The following is a 17,132-nucleotide window of genomic DNA, read 5'->3' on the forward strand; positions in this document are numbered from 1 at the left end:
AGGTAAATTTCTTCTTGCTTGGACGTCTGATTGGTGTGAGAACAAAGGGGACTCAGAAACAAGGAAAGGTGACAAAACTAATAAAAGGGAGAGATTGTTATGTTGAATACTGGTTCCATGTCGACTGGTGCCCGTATAATTGCTGTCAAACATGATGTGCATTTGCCAAAGTTGCAACTTACATGTCCTGTTTGCTCTAGCAAAGGAGAGAAAGTTGCCTTGAGTCGGCAGGTTGAGAAGCGTTGGCGACTTATCGGATGGGGACAAACTCAAGCCGGTGTTACCCTTGATATCCCACCTTGTTCTCTCCATTAGGGATGTTCAAAAAACCCGACCCGATTGTCCCGACCCGATTTTCCGATGACCCGGTAAATACCCGATAGGAAATTTGGGGAAAAAGCTGTTTTTTCGGGACGGGTACCCGACCCGGGAAAAATGCATGTTATCCGGGTCGGGAAATGGGTTGCCCTGTATGTTAGACGAGTACCCGCTGACCCGGTAAGTTTTTTTTAAAAAAAAAATATAAATACAGCTTGCTAGGGTTTTTTTCATTTCACTTAGCACTATTAGCAGCCACCTTCTTCTCTCTCCTCCATCTTCTATGTCCTGTACTCCTGTGTCTATTCCTCTCTCTTCGTCCCTCTCCTGCGTCTCCCTTCATCTCCGTCCCTCTCCTTTGTGTCTCTTTTTCTCCGTTCCCATCTCTCTCTCTGTCACCCTTTCTTCGTCCAGCAGATCGAAGCAACAACAACCCCAACAACAATAATAATTCATAGCAAATCGAAGCAACTTTGTGGCAGGTGCGGTGATGTGCTTGCTTCGGTAAGGTGTTTGGTCAATGGTATGACTTCTCATGTTCGGATCTACAAGTTTTCAATATATTAATGGAGTATACTTGTTAATTAGGGATGAATATGTTTACCCAATTTAATTTAGGTTTAGTGTTTTACAATTCAATTAGTAGTAAATTAATATTCATAGTGCTTTGATTAGTATATTCAATTATTCATCAATATATAGATTTGATATGTGGGGGTTTTAATGTTTTACAATTCAATTAGTAGTAATTAATTTTTGGTTTTATTCTACAAATTGTATATTGAATGAATTCTTTTCATCTAAATCCCCATAATCAAAGTGTAGAAATCCATTTGTGTCTCCCCAAAACCAAACCAGGTGATGAGTACCTTTTCACGTTGAATCATAATCGAATGAAGTGAAAGTGTGGAAAGTCTAGTGTTGCGGATAGTTTTAATTTCTTTTCTCTTCTCTTTGTTTTCGAAAACCTATTTTAAGAAAACAGTCAATCCTGTTTGGTTGGTCCATAGAAAGGATCCAATAATGGTGTATTTGGATGGGGCTTGAAAAGAGCTTTCCAACAATATATTATAAGCCCAAATCTGATGAATAATGAGGAAGTTATAGCCAAATTACTAAATTGGGCCCGGTTTGATACTTATATGCGGCCTAATATGGATTTATCATTCCTAATGCAATTAGGATTGATAAATTGACTTTAGCTGACTTTTTAGAGTTTTAATCAGAATAAAAGTGTGTTTTTAAGGAAAATACGATTTTGCCCTTCTGTACGGCTAAATTTTATCTAAATTAAGAAAACGCGTGAAGATAAAAGTTAGCGCCTGACAACAGACGTTAACGCCTGGCGCTAATGTTCAGCGCCAGGCGCTAACTTCTTTTATCCTCGTCGAAACTCTGATTTGTTTTTCTATCTGTTTGACTGATTTTCTCTAAAAATAGCCTCCTAAAACCTCCGTTTTTAATCATCAAATATTCTCAACTATAAACATTTCTCTAATTCTTTTCTCTCTCTAAGCTAAAGCTTTCTTTCTCTCTCTTTTCTAAACCAACCCCTTTTGCAAACAAAATTCCGCATTCACAAGATCTAGACACACGTAGCATAGTTCGAAGTTGCCTTCGCCCTAGACGTGAAAGGTTTTAATTTATGAGGGTTTGGTCCCAAATCTCTATTTAAATAATTTAATTTAATTGTTTGATTTTATTATTTTCTTTGAAGTTACTAACGTGTGTATTTTGTTATTAGAAAGAGATACGAGGCATCCAACTAAGTGCTTTAATGGTTTTATTGATATTATGATGTAGAAATCATGTCTGGGTTGTTATTATGGTTCCTAGTGTCATGTTAAGGCGTTTTGATCTTCCTAGTATCATATTTAGGGTAACAGCTAAAAATTCCTAATATCAAGTATGATTAAAAGTATGCTTCCTATTTTCTTTCCTAATATCATGTTAGTAACAAGTTAGGGCTAAAGCTTTTATCTTTATTGTTTAGTGACATGCCAGGGTTTGTTATTAATCTTGTTAGTATCATGCCTAGGATCTTGCTATTATTATGCTCTAACATGATTATGATTATTTTTATAATTGTTATAATAATTGTTATGATTATTTATTATGTTGCTTGATATCTATTATTATTGCTTGATCACACCTTTTATGCATGTTAAAGGGAATTGGTACTTGTAATCACGCTTAATATTATAATTAATAATCTTGTTTAAGGTTAATATGATTATAATTCAAGTGATCGACAATGATAGATTTATTTGTGCATTAAATTCAACTAACGTAGATAAACAGGTTTAGGGTAAACCTATTGATTGCATGTTAATCAGAAAGCGCTTGAAATATTCCCTACATTTTTTGGCGACTTCACTGGGGAGGATTTCTATTTTAATTCCTGAAATTTATTTCGGCAATGATTTAGAATGAGTGGATGAGACTCAAAAAGTTCTAAGTATTTCATGTGCGTAATTTTGATTAATATTATTGTCATATGCATAAAAAAGATCTCATTGGAAAGACCATCCGTAATGAGTTAAAACGTAGGATTTTTACACGTAGGAAATTTGAGGAATATCTTTCACAACTAGGATCGAAATAATGCTGCGCGAAACTGGAAAATTTTATCGAGCATAGAAAGCTGTTGAGGCATGTAGGAACTAGCATCAGCGAACAAAGTCTAGCGCCAATTATTTGACGTTAGCGCCAGGTGACAACTTTGTCGCCAGGAGCTAATGCCAAATTATGGCGCTGGCCTCTGTTTGCTGGCGCCAAGTTCTTCCAATACCGAGTCAGTAATATGCGTTCTAATTTTGACCAGTTTTTCGCACTGTTTGCTCGATCCTACTTCCTGATTGAGTTTTTCTCACTTTTCTGAAACCCATATGTGTTCTACATATGGACATAACCCTCTGGGAATTCATGCTCCGTCTACCTGATTGAAAGCTCAGAGCAACAAAAGGTACATCCGAGAATGTTGAATTCACCAAACCAGGGAAGCGAGTTTTTCTAAACTCGCGGTGTCCCATCCACTCGCGCCAACCCTTCACGGTTAGGCTTCCGCACGGTGCATCTGGACAATTAACCATGGACCCTCTTTTGACTAACCCATATCCCAAACTTTAGAGAACTAGAGCCATGGTTAGGTTGCAAACTCATTGCATCATGTTGTGCCTACTTGACTAATTGTGCATTATTGGTTGTGCATCCTCTATATGTTTTTTCCTAACCGTTTGTTTAACTTGTTTTAAGATTAAATAAACTGATTTATGACTAAAATAACTTTGCCTAATTAATTAATTAATTAATTAATTAGAGTAATTAAATTCTAATAATTTAATCAGAGTTGACTTAGCACGACTTTAGGCATACCCTGTAGAGTAATAATACCGAAAGCAGTTCCAGATCGATGTTCCAGTAATGGCGCCAAGATTAAAACTGCAGCGCCACTCTGTGGAGCGTAGCGCCTGGCGAAAATCCTGTCGTCTGACGCTACATTGCAAAAAGAGGCGCCAGTCCTATCGTTTTGGTGACAGTTCAATTTGTTGCTCGAGTCATCACCTTTTGTTAAATTACACAGTTTTCTAGTCAATTTAGTGATAATAATACCGTGTCAAGTCATTAATCAAGTCTAAGCACTAAGTCCCATGGTCTTACACAAGAGTCAAAGCATGTCACTCACACTCACCATATAAAGCACACACTAATGTACACTTTGACCATGTCTAAGGGAGTCTTGTACGCACGTATTTTTCGTCATTTTTTTAGGGGGGTAAGTCGGATATTACTCCTCCAATTAAACCACTTTTTTGAACCCTATACCTAACTCCCAAAAATGTATGCCTTATTTTTGCCAAAAATATGCACCCTATTTTTGCTTTTTCTCTTTTTCAAAACGTAAATTCAAAGTCAATTTGAGTCAAGTCATTAAAACGAAATGGTTTAATTTACAGCGCGTGGTCAAGAAAAGAAGGGCGCTTAATCAAAGACAACCTTTTTATCCAAGTCCAACTTTTCGACAAACCGATCGCTCGTAAAAGGAAAGCTAAGACAACAATGGCAACTCAAGAGGAAGTTAATGAGCTAAGGAACCAATTGATTACTGTGACTGAGGCTTTAAAGGTCTTAACCCTCAAAATCGATGATCCTGTGAAGCAACAACAGATGGACCTCATGCAAGAGAGTCTGAGCAAACTTTCTAGTGACTATAAGTTTCAAGGATTTAGCTCACAAGGGGTCTCGGTGGACAGGGATCTTCTTCCGTAGAAGTTCAATGCCAACGACATCCCGAAAAACAAAGCGACTGACAACCCTTACTTTCACCTAAGAGCCTTCGAAACAATAATGAGCATCAAGGGTATTGACAAGAAGGTGTTTCCCTCTTTGTTCTCTCTATCTTTCGAAACCGTTTGCCAACAATGGTTATTTTCTCTTGAAAAAGAAAGAACATCTACTTGGGAGTCTATAGTAAACGCTTTCATTGATTGATACAGATGCAACATTCAAGTTGAGACTGACTATAGGGAACTTAAAATCCTCAAACAGAAGGAGAATGAAGGTTTTACCTCTTTCTTTAACAAATGGAGAGAAACCTCTACTAAGATGATTGAGGTGTGATAAGTGGTTTATTTGACCACTTATTGTGTAAATTTAAACCCGATTTTGCGATCATTTCCCCTCTTTCTAACCCAATTTTGAATGAAAATGTTTTGTCTCGGCTTTCCCCCCCTCTTGGTTTGTGTTTGTCCATGTTTTGCAGGTCTATGGACTCAATTAAGCAGGCTTTCGGTGCATGAATCGTGTTTAAGACAAGAGGATTGAAGATTGGAGAGGGCGCTCCAGGGGAGCGGGCGTGCACCTCTCATGGAGCGGGCGCTCCTCGACTCTAGCTACATTCTGCCCAAGTTCAGGTGCTGTTAGGAGCGGGCGTGCTCCTCACCAGGAGCGGGCGCTACTCCCTTTGAAGATTGAATCTGCCCATGCTGCTGGAACAGGGGAGCGGGCGTGCATCATGTGAGGAGCGGGCGCTCCTCCCTGACACTTTCAAATCTGATCCTTCATTTAAGCATTCTGGAGAGGGCGTGCAGCCGAAAGGAGCGGGCGCTCCTCATTGTGGAGCGGGCGCTCCTCGCTGGGAATCCGTTTTCTTTTGAAGGATTTCCCTATGTGTTTCGGGGAGTATAAATACTTCCCCTTTAGCTCATTTAGAGAGAGGGTACAGTAGCCTAGTTTTCAGAAACCTCTCTTAGTTTGAAACATTCCTTAGGATTAATTTAGCTTAGTTTTTATCAAATCAAATCATTGTATTAGTGAAATTCAAGAATTATTCTCAAAGTTTGGCAATTTGTATTCAACATTTGAAGCTTCAATTAGTAATTTCTCCAACCTTTTTCCTCTTAATTTCAGATTTTATTTGGTATTTGCATGTTATTTAAATCTTCTTAGTTCTTGGTAATTTGTTATTGGATGATAGTTATTTCAATTGTTAACCACTTTTCCCCAATTATTGAAGTATTTAGAACCCTAATTCTTGATTGCATGTTGATAAACATGAGTTGTGAGTAGTCTTCTTGCTAGGGGTTGGGTGAAGCTCGACGTTTTAGGTTAACTATGCAAATGTGGGAGAAGCATTGATGTTTGTATTGCAATTAAATTGATTATATGAGATTGCTTGTTAGTTCCTCATGATAGGTTTAGCTACCCTTGACTTAGGAGCTTGATAGTATGATATGCCTAATTTGACATGGAAGTGTAAATTGAGTACGTCATTACTTATTGTAATTTGATTATGTATCATCTATTGCTAAACTAATGAGGAATATAAGTTTAGTAGTGTGAGTTGTTTTCTAATTGCATGAGGTTGATTTTACATATAGTCCTTGCTATATCTTGTCTATTCTACTCCCCGTTTGCCTATTTGCCTTGGTTGAGTGGATCTCATTCCCTAGTATCTTTAATTCATTGATTTAGAACCATAGTTTGTTTGTCTTCTTAACGAACCCCAATTCACCAATGACTTCGAATTAGCTTAAGTGTAAAGATCTTTGGAAACCATATCCCGTTCCTTGTGGACCGAACTCTTACTTGTCATTATGCTTGGTTTGTAAGGTGTTTGTTAATAAATGTGTTTGATTGAGTGTGGAATGTACGACCGTTCTAACGCCCATCAAAATGGCGCCGTTGCCGGGGAGCGGTGTTGTTGATAGCTAATTGATTACTTGAGTCTAGTTCACCATAATTTTTTTTTTCAAAAAGATTGTTTCTTTTTGGCTACACTTGTAGCCTTGGTACTAATTGCGTTTGTTGAGAGTTTATGCGCAGAACTCGTAACAGGATCTTGGTACCTTACGATCCCGAGATTGAGCAAACTTATAGAAGGAGAAAAAGAGCCGGTTCTAGGCTGTTTACTACTCCCCCAGCTAGAGAGACCAATTTCGAGGAGGATCGAGATCAAATGGGTGACGCGGAACCACCACCTCAAAGACCTTTAAAGGAGTTGGGAACTCCGGGAGCTTATAGAGCTTCAAGCGGCATTGCTCCACCCGTTACTCAAGCCAATGACTTCGAGATTCGGCGCGCAATGATTAATTTGATTGAAAGGAGGCAATATAGTGGAGCAAAACATGAGAGCCCTCTTGCACACTTGAACGAGTTCGAAAATATTGCAACACGATCAAGGTAAATGGGGTAACTCAAGAGTTTGTGAGACTAAAGCTGTTTCCTTTTTCTTTGATAGGAAGGGCTCTTGAATGGCTTGAGAAGGAGGTGAGGCCTAACTCCTTGAGAACTTGGGACGAGGTCACCACGGCTTTCTTAGGAAGATTCTATTCCCAAAAGAAGACGACCGAGGCAAGGGCTTTGATCCAAGGTTTCCGTCAAAAAGCTAGTGAAACCATTTATGAAGCATGGGAACGATACAAGGAATATCAAAGGGAGTGCCCTCATCATGGCATTCCGTCATATCAAGTGCTTCAAATTTTCTATGGGGGCTTGAGCCCACAAGGAAAGACTAGCTTGGATTCAGGAGCGGGTGGCCCGATTATGAACAAGACGGAGGAGCAAGTCATAGAGATAATTGAGGATGTGGTAAGGCACCACATGGATTGGCAAGAAGGAGAGAGATATTCTCTAAACAAGGGAGGAAATGCGGTTTACTCCGTTGATCACCTTAATGCCATCAACAATTTGACCTCCCAAATCGCCAACCTTGGAAAGGAGTTGACGTCCATTAAGGCAAAACTAGAGACCTCTAGTTCAACACAAGAGCATCCCTCCCAATCTAAGGGGAGAGGTATGAATTCTAACTCTTCTCCCTCTACTTCTAATAACATGCCTCATGGATGTTTGTTTTGTGAAAATTGTGGGTCTTATGACCATGATACCTCTTCTTGTAATTATGATTTCCAACCCCAACCCCAATACGAAGATGGTAATGAAAATGAAAATGAACAAGTCAATGCCTTGTCTTATGATAATAGACATAGGAATGATAATCAAAGATACTTACCACCAAATAGAAGAGAACAAGGGGGGAATTCCTATAACCAAAGAGGAAATGATTACGATTACCATAATCAAAATCAATGGGAAATAGGAACCAAAGGGACCAAAATCCCCAAGGTAACTACAACCAACAAGGTGGTTATGGTAACCATAATCATAATAATCAAGGAAACTATGGGAATTAAGGGCAATTTCACCAAGGCGGAAACTCTAATAATCGGAACAAATGGAACAACAATAATAATAGAGGTTCTTCTAATCAAAATGCGTCCAATTCGAATGTTAGAGGTAATAGGGCTTCCCAAGACAACCACTATGCACAAGCACCACATAGTAGGTCTAGCTTGGAGGAAATGATGGAAAATCAAACTAAAATGTTCAATTCTTTCATGGCCTCAAGTGAAAAGAAATTTTGTGAAGTGATGACCCATAATAAAATGCTAGAGACACAAATTTCACAATTGGCCAATGCTTTGAAGGAAGGGACTAGCACTTCTAAACTACCACCCCAAGGACTAGATCCTTAGAGGCCCGTAAATGTTATATCAACAAGGAGTGGTAAAGTTTTGGAAGAAAGTGTTCCTAAAAAAAGCAATGAGAGAATGAACATGAGTGAGCCTCCCTTTAAAAGTGATTTTGAACAAGAGAGAGAGCAAAACCATGAGAATGAAAAGGAGAAAGAATGTGAGAAAGAAAAAGAATTTGAGAAAGAGAAAGATTTTGAAAAAGAGAGTGAAGAGAGAAGAGAAAAAGAGAGAGAAACAAAACAATTGCAAAAACTACCATATCCTCACAAATTTGTTAGAAACAAATTAGATGTGAAATTTGGAAAATTTCTTGAAACATTGAAACAAATTCACCTTTCAATTCCTTTTACCGATGCTATCAAGCAAATGCCTAACTATGCTAGGTTTTTGAAAGATATTTTGAGTGGAAGGAGAAAGTGTGAATTGGTTTAAACGGTGAGTCTCACCGAGAATTGTAGTGCAATTATCATGAACAAGATGCCACCCAAATTAAAAGACCCCGGTAACTTTTCTATCCCATGTGCAATATACAAGATGCAAATTGATAATGCTTTGTGTGACCTAGGGGCTAGTGTTAGCCTAATGCCATACTCGGTATACCAAAGACTTGGGATAGGGGAACTTCTACCCACCAACATCACCCTACAATTGGCCGATCGCTCTATTAAATTCCCAAAGGGTAAGGTAGAGGATGTTCCTCTAAGGGTGGGGAAGTTTGTAATCCCGGTGGATTTTGTTGTGTTAGAGATGGATGAAGATGTTAACATTCCAATAATTCTAGGAAGACCTTTTCTTGCTACTTCGGGTGCTTTAATAGATGTTCAAAGTGCTAAAATTTCACTAAAAGTAGGAGATGAGATGATAGAATTTGATTTGAATGAGAGCATGAAATATCCAAGCTCTAGTCTTGATAATTGCATGATGATTGATACTATTGATTCTATTGTAACTTCTATGCATGAGCACTTGCTCACTACTAACGATGCCCTTGAGAATGTCCTTTTGAACAAGGAAAAGATAGGTGACCAAAGCAAAGAGATGGCATTGTATGAAGAGATGCTTGAAGGAAGTACAGAATCAAGCAATGAGCAAGTGTTAATGGGAATCACAACACATGATGCATTAGAAGTAGCTACCTCAAGAGAAGGTAAGGGTGTTCCAATGGTAGAGTTGAAACCTCTACCATCACACCTAAGGTATGAGTTTTTGGGCCCCAATTCAACTTTTCCGGTTATTGTGAATTCTTCTTTGAACGAGTGCCAAACTCAAATGTTATGTGGTGTTTTGAGAGATCACCAAGGTGCTTTAGGCTATACCATAGATAACCTCAAAGGTATTAGCCCCGCTTTATGTATGCACCACATAACACTTGAGGAGGGTGCTAAGCCTTCCATTGAGAGGCAAAGGAAACTCAATCCTCAAATGGGGGAGGTGGTGAAGAAAGAAATCACCAAACTCCTTGATGCCGACATCATCTTCCCCATTTCGAGTTCTAGATGGGTTTCCCCCGTTCATGTGGTCCCTAAAAAGGGAGGAATGACCGTAGTTGAAAATGAGAATGGTAATCTCATTTCAACTAGAATGGTGACCGGTTGGAGGATGTGCATAGACTATAGACGTCTAAATGCATCTACCAACAAGGATCATTTTCCTCTCCCTTTTATCGACCAAATGCTTGAAAGACTAACCAAGCACAAGTATTATTGATTTCTTGATGGTTATTCGGGTTTCTTTCAAATCCCTATAAACCCGGATGACTAAGAGAAAACAACTTTTACTTGTCCCTATGGAACTTTTGCATATAGGAGGATGCCCTTCGGGCTTTGCAACGCACCGACAACCTTCCAAAGATGCATGATGAGTATTTTTGGGGACATGCTTGAAGCCGAAATGGAATTTTTCATGGATGATTTCTCGGTAGGGGGCCTTTCGTTCGAGGATTGTTTGTCCAACTTGGACAAGTGCTTGACAAGATGTGAGAAGGTCAATTTGGTTTTGAATTGGGAGAAATGCCACTTTATGGTGGAAGAGGGAATTATCCTTGGTCACAAGATTTCAAGCAAAGGGATTGAGGTTGACAAGGCCAAAGTTGAAGTGATAGAAAAGCTTCTGCCACCAATCAATGTGAGAGGAGTAAGGTCATTTTTGGGGCATGCCGGGTTCTATAGGAGATTCATCAAGGATTTCTCACAAATTGCTAGACCCCTAAATGCTCTTCTTCAAAAAGATGCCATCTTTATTTTTGATGAAGAGTGTCTCCAAGCTTTCAACAAATTAAAGGAGGCTTTAATCTCAACTCCAATTGTGCAAGGGCCAAGATGGGATTTGCCATTTGAACTTATGTGCGATGCAAGTGATGTTGCGATTGGAGGAGTATTGGGGCAAAGGGTAGAGAAGAGGCTTCACGTGATTTACTACATGTCTAAGACTTTGAATGAAGCTCAACGGAACTACACACAACGGAGAAAGAGTTTCTTGCCGTGGTTCATGCTTTTGAGAAGTTTTGGAACTACCTCATTGGTTCCAAAACTATTGTTTATACCGATCACGTAGCCATTAGGTACGTTATTGCAAAGAAAGAATCCAAGCCACGTCTTCTTCGGTGGGTCCTATCTCTCCAACAATTTGATGTTGAAATCCGTGATAAAAAGGGGGTCGAGAATGTGGTTGCGGACCATCTTTCCCGACTAGAGAATGTGCAAGCTAGTGATGATGAAATCCCTATATGTGATGAATTGAGAGATGATATGCTTTACATATTGAATGAAAAGGAGCTTCCTTGGTTCGCCGACTTGGTAAACTACTTGGCTTGTGGAGAATGCCCACCCGATTTCTCCAAGAATCAAAGGAAGAAGCTAAAAAGGGAAGCAAGACGTTATGTATGGGATGATCCCATTCTCTACAAACGAGGAGTAGACGGTTTGCTCCGTAGGTGTGTCCCGGATGAACAAGTGCAAGGAGTGCTGAAGATGTGCCATTCCGATCCATGTGGAGGGCATATGGGAGCCAACAAAACTGCATTGAAAATCTTGCATAGCGGTTTGTGGTGGCCTCACATCTTCAAGGACTCTTGGGGATTTGTGAAGACTTGTGACCGGTGTCAACGAACCGGAAACATATCCAAGCGCAATGAGATGCCCCAACAACCGATTCTTGAGCTTGAGGTATTTGATGTATGGGGTATGGATTTCATGGGGCCATTCCCAAATTCTCATAGGAATCAATACATCCTTGTGGCGGTCGACTATGTATCAAAATGGGTGGAAGCCATTGCCTCCCCAACTAATGACCACAAGGTTGTCATGAAGATGTTCAAAAAAGTCATATTTCCAAGATTCGGTATTCCAAGGGCGGTGGTGAGTGACAATGGTTCACATTTTGTTCATAGTGCTTTTCAAAAGATGCTAAGAAAGCACGGGGTCCACCAAAGATTCGGCCTTACCTATCATCCACAAACAAGTGGACAAGCGGAAGTGTCTAACCGTCAAATAAAGCTAATCCTCGAGAAGACGGTTGCTAAGAACAGGAAGGATTGGTCAGAAAAGCTTGAAGACTCTCTATGGGCATATAGAACGGCGTACAAGACCCCAATAGGCACAACTCCATATCGTCTAGTGTATGGAAAATCTTGTCATCTACCGGTGAAGCTTGAGCACCGGACCCAATGGGCGATCAAGAAGATTAATTTCGACTTGGCCAGCGCGGGAGAGCAAAGATGGCTTGATTTGCATGAGCTTGAAGAGCTAAGGTTGGAAGCCTATGAGTGTGCTAGCAACTATAAGAATCGCACTAAGGATTGCCACGACCGGAACATTGAAAAGAAAGCATTTCTAAAATGCGATAAGGTACTCCTCTACAATTCTAGGATGAAATTGTTTCCCGGGAAACTTTTATCAAGGTGGAGTGGACCTTTTGTTGTCAAGGAAGTGTTTCCTCATGGAGCCGTGGAAGTTTGGGATATGGACGGCAAGAGATCTTTCAAGGTGAATGGGCATCGCCTCAAGCTTTACTACGAGGGTGCTCATGTGGGTGTTTTAGAATCAACTCAATGTAATCTTACCTCCTGAGTGTGGAGGTCGTCAAGCTATTGACGTTAAAGAAGCGCTTCCGGGAGGCAACCCGAGTAAAAAAAAAAGAAAAAAAAAAGAGAGAGAAGAGAGAGTCAAGAAAATAAAAGGAGTGAAAAATAAAACAATGAATGAGAAAAGAATATGAGTGTTGGGAATATCTGATTTTGGCCAATATTGTTGAATTTTGTTCTTGTGGTTTTGATATAGGTACTTGAAGCAAAAAGAGCCGAAGAAAACAAAACAGGAAGCTGTCAACAGCTAGGAGCGGGCGTTCCAACACTACTGCAAGCTCGCTCCAAGCTCAATGTACGAAACAGTAGGCTTCAAGACTGGTAGGAGCGGGCGCTCCAACTCAACTGCACGCCCGCTCCTGTCTGGGTTAGCAAACAGGTTTCAATCATAGCATTAGAGCGGGCGCTCCACTATCATTGCACGCCCGCTCCTGTCAAATGCCGTAGCCAAAATTGATTTAAGGAGCGGGCGCTCCAACTCACCTGCACGCCCGCTCCTTGCTGGGTCAGAAAGTCAGATTCTCAACTTCGGCTTGGAGCGGGCGCTCCAACATCTTTGCACGCCCGCTCCAAAACGGTTTTAAAACAGGCACAAACTCTTTCTCAGTTAGGAGCGGGCGCTCCTACTCTTCTGCACGCCTGCTCCTACCTGTCCGGGTAAAAAAAAAAGAGGAACTTATCTCTCTTTTAATCACTTTACCCATCATTTCTCACCACTCATTCAAACATTCATACTCTCTCTCCTCCTTCCCATCTACTTCCCTCTCTAAAAACCTCATATTCTCCAACTTCTCTCTTCATTTTCATTATCAATTCTTAACTTTCTTCAACCGAAATTCACAAATTCTTAATCTACATCAAATTCTCTCTCCAAAAACCATAATTTTACAAAAATTTGGGCAAAAATTTCGAAGACTCACAAGTGGGAATTGAAGAAAATCAATAGGGAAAGGGGCAAGCTTGCTAGTAAAGGAGGAATTTGGGTAAATTGGAGGATTTTAGAGTATTTTCATACTCTAAGTGGTATAATTTTCTTCCTTACTTCACTTTCCCTCTTAAACCTAAGGGTTTTTCTTCAATATTTCTCTCAATTTGTTTATTTCATGATTGTTGTGTAATTAGTTGCATGATTAGGTGATTTAAACAAATTTTCTTGCCTTTGATAATTAAATTGTTGATTTTTGTGGATAATTGTGGAGTAAGGGAATGGCTTGTGCATGAAAAATTAATTATAATTTGTGAATTTGTGAATTTTTGTGTGAGAATTGTTGTGTTAAGATTGTTGGTTGGTTGTGTGGAATTATTATTGAATTGTGAGCAGGTACCTTGGTTTAATTTGGGGGATTTGAAGTTAAGGAGGTTGTGTTTGTTGAATTTTGGTGCTTGTGTGAGGAGTTTTTAGTGAACCCTCTTTACTCCTTTTTCCAAATTTGTCAAGATGGTGCTAAGATTATTTGGAGGTGCGGGAGTAAAGAAAAGAAAGACTTCCAGCATCCAAATATCCGAAAACCAAAACCAAACCCAAACTCAAAACCAAGACAATGCTCCTCCTCCCATTAAAATCCCCGAAAAATTTAAAAAGTATCACTCCGAGCTTTCAAAACGAAAAATCCTTCCAACAAGATTTTACGACCAATCAACTTGCCATCTTTTAGGGATAGATGAAGGAATTCGGCGAGTGGCCGATAATTTTGGATGGTTAAACTACCTCAAGAAGAGGGAGCTAACCTACGAATCGATCACTCTCGAGTTCCTTTCAACCTTAACCATGCGCCGAATCAATGGTGAGGGGGAGCCTCTTGAGTGCGAAATTAAGTTTAGACTTTTCAATCAAGAAAAGACTCTAACCTTAACTCGCCTCAATGAAATATTTGAGTGGACCGTGTATAATCAAATAGACAACCCCGATAGTTTCTACCTTTCTAGCTACAAAGAGCAAAATTGGTGGAATACTATCGCGGAGTATCCTAATTTCACCACCCGGTCTAGCCACGCTAGCCACATTGTCCACCCCGTACTCTGTATATTCATGAGAATTATGGGGTACACTTGTTTCTCGAAACAAGATCTCGGGAAGCTAACAAAAGAGGAGATCAAATGCCTCTTTATAGCTTCCCGATTTGAGGGGGACCTTGAGGGTAATGTGAACATGGGATACTTGTTTATCCAAAGGTGCCTTGAGATTAAGAGGAGTACGGAGTTCAGAGGGGAGATAAAATGTGGTGGCATGATCACAATAATTGCCAAGGCTTTGGGTTTCGCTAATTGGGTTGAGCAATTAACCCCGGTGAACGGGTCCAATGTCCTTGACCTTGCCGGACTTGCCTCAATGCAAATGCTTGTGGAGATCCGTGGCAATGTCACCACATACTCTTGGTTGGTCAAGGGTAAGCACCGTTGCTTTCTCCCTAATGCGGCGGTAATGAACACCGTGGGGAACACTTGGCAAGTGCCAATTGAGCCACTCCCCGCGAATGTTCCCAACCCTGACCAACCATCTCAACCTCGTCGCCATAGTATTTCTACCGCTCCTAGGTTTTTCGGCGGCTCCTCTTCTTCTTCTTCTTCTTCCTCCTTCGACCTTGAATCAGCTTTTCACCGCCTAAATCTTTCCAACCAAAGAATCCTCCAAGAAAATGAATATCAAAGTTATGTGTCTCAAATGACATATCAAAGCCAAGTTGAGAGGGGAGACTTTCTCCCCTATGTCAACTATCCTAACCGCCCCGTTCAAGAAGGGCCGGTTGCGGGTTGGAACAACAACCAACCCACCTACTCTTATTGGCAAGGACCTCGTAGCTCCGTTTCGGAGCTACGATCCTTCCCTCCCTACGATTATACACAACCCGGGGGTTGTGATTTTAGGGGGACCCTTCTTATTACCACGTCCCCGAGACATGTGGTAATATGACTCCCGAGGAAATCGATAACCACCCCTTAAGGGGATACTTCGGGTTTCCACCCGGGTATGATGGTGGGTGGGGCACTAGTAATGCACCGGACTACGGTCACTATCGTAGTAGCCCCAACTATGATCTCCCTCCATACGTGGATCAACCTTCCTTTTTCGGCGATGTAGACCTCAACTATAACTACATGCCATCACCGCCTAGGGAGGATGATCGGGAGTAGCCTTTAGACATTTGTTTTTACCGTTCCCTTCTCTTCTTTTCCCATCATGTGTAACACCGAGGTCGGTGTCGAGTTCTAGCTTGGGGGGGAGATGTTTCTCATTGTGTCCATCTATCGTGGGAACGGTAATCAAATGTCTAGCTTGGGGGAAGTCTTGGGGTCTTTGTGTCTAGGGTAGTTTTCGGTTTTGGTAGGAAATGTGCTTTCTTGTGATGCCTTTTGTGCTATGTATGGAGAAATTTGAGATTGTATGTGGAATGTTTGGCATGAAAGGCTTAGTCTAGCCTTTGGGACTTGTGGTAGGACTCATAAGGTATTATGTTCTAGTTTGCATGCCTATTTTAGGTTGGTTGTTACCCTTTTCACGTTTTTATGGCATGCCTAGGCTAGAACAATTGCATATTGATGTTTTTGTCTCACTTCTCTTTATGTGTGTGCTATTTGGAGCATCTTATCTATGGCTTTGATATGATCATGCTTTGGTTGGTTTGATTGTTGGTTGGTATAATGGTTGATTGACATTGTTCTTGGTCTTGCTTGATGATGAATTTTGATGATGATTTCCCTTAATATCCAAATTTCTTTTTCTTATCCTCTAACCCCTCTAACATCCAAATTCCCTAATATCCAAATCCCTAATATCCAAATTCTTTAATTAGTTTCTCTTTCCCCCATTTTCAACCTTCAACCAAAAAAAAAAAAAAAAAAAAACAAAAAAAAATAAGAGATTTTGTTTGCCTTTGATCGGTTTGCAATGATGATATTGAATTGTATGTGGTGGATGTTTGTTTTCTTTTCGTAATAAAATTTCGAGCATGGTTTAGGTGCCCTTGGTGGAACATAGAATTGGTTAGTTTAGGCTAGTGTGAGAATAACTTTCCCGAATGTGCGAAACTTAAAGTCTAGGTTTTTGGTAAGATGGAGTCGCCCATATCAAAGGAATTTGAACCCCGAAAGGTAGTAATTGATCCCACATTGTTCCCAAAAGTGAGGTTGTAATATTTTTTTTTCAAGCCTACTACATTTTGAATGAGTGGCAAGGATCCTCTTTGATTTAGTACCTAGATCGAGAACTTGAGTCTTGACTCCCAAGATCGCGGCCTAAACTACTCTTAGTAATATGAAGTTGTTATGTATTGTTCATTCGCACAAAGTTAAGGCATGACATTCTTGTTTCCTTAGTTCAATCTTTAAGTTGTTATAAATAATAGTTTGTGATGTAAATGCCCAAGTTTGAAAAAAAAGGGGAAGAAGTGATGAATAGCCACCACCCTAGCGATTAAACAAGCTTGGGGGTGCGTTTTTGTTTCAAGTTTATTCATAGTTTGTATTTTGGGTCAAAGTTAGAAACCTCTTTAGGTTTGCTCTTAGTGCTATATATCTTAGCTTGACTTTAATTGCAAAGCACTTCTAGTTTTCTCTATGCCTTAACTTTGTGTCGTATTCCTTGAGTCTTGTAATGTTAGTAGAATAATTGAAGCCATAGACGGTGGAGGGAGTTGGTTCACAAGCATATGTATCATTGAGATGTCGAGTGCTCTAAACCTTCTTTGGTCTATTTTTCTTTC

The sequence above is a fragment of the Chenopodium quinoa genome, unplaced genomic scaffold (genome assembly GCF_001683475.1).
Source record: "Chenopodium quinoa cultivar QQ74 unplaced genomic scaffold, ASM168347v1, whole genome shotgun sequence".
NCBI lineage: Eukaryota > Viridiplantae > Streptophyta > Magnoliopsida > Caryophyllales > Amaranthaceae > Chenopodium > Chenopodium quinoa.